Source organism: Dipodomys ordii, unplaced genomic scaffold (genome assembly GCF_000151885.1).
Source record: "Dipodomys ordii isolate 6190 unplaced genomic scaffold, Dord_2.0 Scaffold6, whole genome shotgun sequence".
Taxonomy (NCBI): Eukaryota; Metazoa; Chordata; class Mammalia; order Rodentia; family Heteromyidae; genus Dipodomys; species Dipodomys ordii.
Window position 1 is genome coordinate 6,584,138 of NW_012267222.1, and position 4,462 is coordinate 6,588,599.

General features: G+C 54.9%; 1 protein-coding gene across 1 annotated transcript in view; it reads right to left on the minus strand.

The window, feature by feature from the left end:
- Casz1 (castor zinc finger 1) overlaps positions 1–4,095 on the minus strand; it is a 50,735-nt gene extending 46,640 nt beyond the window's left edge. Inside the window, exon 1 of the mRNA XM_013033230.1 lies at positions 4,045–4,095. The gene's annotated coding sequence lies outside the window, so the exon portion shown is untranslated. The remainder of the gene's footprint in view (positions 1–4,044) is intronic.
- Positions 4,096–4,462: the final 367 nt, after the last annotated feature.

The following is a 4,462-nucleotide window of genomic DNA, read 5'->3' on the forward strand; positions in this document are numbered from 1 at the left end:
CGTGCGTGCGTGCGCGCGCGCCCGGGGACTCACTCCGGGCTTTCCATCGCCTTGCTCTGGTTTTGCCTTTGGAATGGGCCTCGGCGCCCTTCCGCGCCTGCTGCCGGGCGCTTCTCCGGGAGACCACGACCTGCTCCCCGGGTTTTCTCCCTCCTCCTCCAGCCTAAAGTGGGGCCACCAGCCCTGCCCGACGCGCCCCTTCCTCCCTCACGGCCCCTCGCCCTCCGTCTCCCTCCTCTCCCCGCACGGTCCTCCTCTCCACCCACCGATCCGCGCCATCGATTACCCCCCCCACCTGGACCCTGGGGGCCGCTGCCAGGGACCCAGCACCCCTCAGCCCGAGGGCCAGGGTCCTGTCCCCGGGGTCCCTGGGGCGGGCCCGGCCCCCTCTGCCATCGGTCCTCATTTCCTGTCTCTGCCAGCCTGGGACTGGACCACTGTGTCCTCTCCTTAACTCTTCCTTTAGCCCAGAGATGTCTCTCAGCTGTACCTCACCAGCCCCAGAAGCCCTTGCTGTAGCCATAAACGTTAATGGCCCCAATTATCCATCTGGCCTGGAAGGGCGCAAGGAGCGCTCCCTGCGGGGAGCAGGCCCGGGGAAGGGTTGTACTGCCACCTCCCCCCAGCTTTCCCTTTCCCTAGGAGACCTAGGCGGCTGCCTGGGTGGCTGCCTGGGTCTTTCTCCCTTCGATTCCTTCTCTCCAGTTTCGGAAGAGGCCGCACCGCTTTTTGCGTCCAGGGAGAGCAGGGCCAGTCTCTCCCTGGTCTGGGAAGCATTCAGCAAAATGGCGCTGGCCTATTTTTGCAATATTTCTATTTTGCAAAGGGAGGGGCCCAAAGAGGCCTTGGGGCAAAGACATCAAGGGAGTTAACAATCTACTCTTTCTCCTACTTTCTCCCTCTTTTTCTCTCTTTCAGACTGTTCTTTAGTTCTAAATGGCCTCACAAAGAATGCAGCGCTGCTCCTCCCTCTTTCCACTTCTCTCCCCAATGCCTTCTTAGCAGCCCCCCATTCCTGGCTTCCACATGGTCTCCAGGACACACACCCCCATCCTTAGGTACAAACAACAGTTGGAGAGGTCCAGTTTTCCTGAGCCCAAAACTCTGAATAAGGGAACAGAGGTCCTTAAACCAAACCACAGTTTCCCCCAAAGGCCTCACTAGGCCCGTGGAGGGGCGCATCTGTGTCCTGGGGTGCTTTAGAGCACATGCGAGCCTGTGCGGGTGGGAGGGCTGCCACCCAGGACTCCCCAAAGCAAGACTTTGCTCTTTACAGCTTTGCCTGGTAAAGCAACCCCATACCCAAGTTCTGAGCCTCTGCTTCTCTTGCAGGCCTGATGCCAGGTATGGATGGGTAATTTCTGAGTCTGTTTGAAGATACCTGCACAGATGAGGAACCCCCTGCTTCAGAGACTTATATAGACTCTGGCTGGCTCCGAATATCCCTCTGTGCCTGTCAATGGTGGCAGGGCTGACCCCCTGAGGAGGGGTCAAGAGGCAAGGTCAAGACAAGAGCAGACAAGAGAGCATCTTTCCTTCCATTTCCCAAAGTAGGGCCAAATGGATTGGCCACCCAAAACCTTGTGGCCTCTAGTGCGTAAGGGCTGGCGAGAAGTGGCTGACAGGGCAGGCTGGAGAAAGCTGGGAGAAGACAGCACATCCAGAGGCACCACCATGTTGCCACCCTTGGTGGAGAGAGGTGTGGGCAGCCTGGAGATCGGTGGCCACAATTCAGCCACCACAGGCAGAGCAGGCCCTGCCGCAGAGCAGGAAGCCTTCCGGGGAAGTGAATAGATCAGAGAAGCAAAAACACAAACATACAACAAAACACAGAGGCCAACTTAGCATATTAGGAGTTGAGGTCTAAGCAGAAGGCTGAGGCGTCGAGGCTGTGTGATGGAAAGTCCCTAGATCTCTCCCTCTGCTTATGTGCTCACACCAAGGGCAGAGAGCTGGAGCTCAAGCGTCTCTTAGGACTAAGACCCACTTTTGCCTTGCTGACCCGGATGTGAGACACCTCTGAGATTCAGAGACCGGGCCACAATGAGGCGATTCCGGCCTGTACTCAGGGAATGGAACACCCAATGCTACAGTTCCCCTTGGACTCCAGGCCCTGGCTTAGAGCTTTCCGCTCCTGCTACAACACCCACCTCAAGCGCAAAAGAGTAGAGCAGGAGACACCCAAAGCAATCGCACCCACCCAGGTATCCCACAGGATCACCCCCACTCCCCAGTCAAGCTGCCACCCTGGCTCCGTCTTTCTGCACCCCCAGTGTGCCCACTCATTCTCTCTCCCTCCCGAGCCCCAGGCCTTCTCACTCACCAACCTGTTTACACACCAGGTATCTCATGCTTTATCTGTTCTCATTTTGAATTGGTAACTTTCACATAAACTTGAACAAAGCTCCTTTTGTTCCTGCACCCCACCCCAGGATCCCAATAAACTGGTTCCTTCTGAGACAAGGCGACTGGGCCAGGGCACAGAAGCCTTGGCCAGAAGACTGCGTGTGCATGAGAACAAGCATGTTCGCACCTGCGAGGGAGCCCGAGTGTTTGTGTGTGAGTGTGTTCCTCAGGCAGATGATGGAGGAGGGTGTCAGGGAGCACCACAATGTGGATGGACCGGAAGTGTGGGAGTGTAAGGAGTAGGGGGGGGGGCACAAGAGGGCAGAACCGAAGCGCCATGGCCTGGGCCTGGGCTGGGCTCCCACACAGCCAAGATCATGGGCCTCGGACAGGCGGGTGTCAGAACTGGGGGGAAACCAGGATGAGGAGAAAACAAAGGGGAGGAAGGAGCAGCAGGGTGGGTGGCGAAGAGAGGAGCCGAGGCCACGCTAAGTGTAAGGCAGACACAGGGATTGCATTATGGCAGGGCCGGGGCTGGCACGGCCGCTCGGCCCATAATCCTGTTAGCCAGCAATCTCCATTCCGAAAGAGCTTCATTTCTTTGTGAATATTTGTAAACTAGATATCTAATGGAAAATTATAGGAAAATTATAGTGAAATTCATGACGGAGAAATCCGATTATCCCTAATTCAATTATGCCATCTTAGCCCACACAGCACATTTCCCATTTTTTTCCCATAAATACCGATGCCAGGGGTCCCGGTAATCAAATAAAATTGAAAATCATCTTCCCATTAAATTCAATTAGCCGCAATTTCTAAAGCCTATCAGAGATTTTAATTACTAAATTATAAAATTCTCCAATGCTAAATTGAAACCAAAAAAAAAAATTTGCACATCCTTATATTTCAGAGAAAAAAAAAAAAAGGCCAGCAAAATCCTTGAAAAATGTCTTCCTTTCTACGTCCAGTTCCAAAGCAGCTTTCTCACCTGGAGGGACCTTTCGATCCTTTCAATGGCTGTCTCCTTGCCCAGCTGGGATGAAGCCAGGGCTACAGAGAAGAGGGACCTGGCAGGGGAGGGGCCAAGGCACACTAGTCTAACAAGGCGCAATCCGTGCCCTTACCCCCAGCCAGCTCTGGCTGCCAACCTTTCTCATTCTCCTGGCTGACGGAGCTTCTGAGTTTGCCCTCAGCTCTGCTCCCCTCCACCGCCCTACCCCCCAGAAGGTCACTAATTCTTAGGGCCATCTTCTTGGCCTATGAGCTAGGCTTGGGCTCAGGCCACTGCTTGGCGTCAGGACTCCGTGTAGTTCCAGGGCAGCTGATCAGATATAGTCAGCAACTTGCCCAAGCCCCAACTCTCTGACCAATCAGCAGGGACCCGATAGCTTAGGCTGGATCAGAGATGGGAGTTGCACAAGCCGGGCATTGAGGGTAGCCGGACACCACAGGAGGGGTTCCGTGGCCCAAAGTCTTTCTTCAAGGCATCTCCAGGAACCATAGGTCCTAGCAGAGTACCAGCTTCCTGGGATAGGCTCAAATCAGGCTCACCCAATGCGTCCAGCCCTTTGCTGCTCCAGGGAAGCTAGCCGGCCGGAAGGAGTGACCCCTCTTGGGGAGTTACTCTTAAATGCCCCCCCTTAAGGGAAATGCTAGCCAAAATCCCAACAGTAACCCCTCCCCCACACCACTTACCCACTTCTAAAGGGTGTTCTGTGAGTCAGGAGAGCCGGGGGAGGTGGCATCGGTGGTGGCATGGGGGTCTAAAACCAAGATAGGTGGTTTGTGGGGGGCAGCTGATGGCTCCGGCAGACTCAGACCTGCCGGCAGCCCAACACCCAGAGAGCAGCAGGCAAGTCTGATCCTCCAGGCAGCCAGGAGTGCCAGCAGGGGAGGTACCCGCAAACAAAACAAAAACAAAAAAGTTAATTATCTTTGGCTTTTTCTTAATAAATATCCAAACTGGCCGGGCCGGATCCTCCGCTTTAGAGGAGAGAGAAGAAGGAGGAAAAAAAAAAACAACCCCACACTCAACCCAACAGAGTCATTCTCTTGGCTACTTTTCCCTTTGTCTCTGGTCCTCGCATTTATCTCTTATCAGGGGCAGAGACAG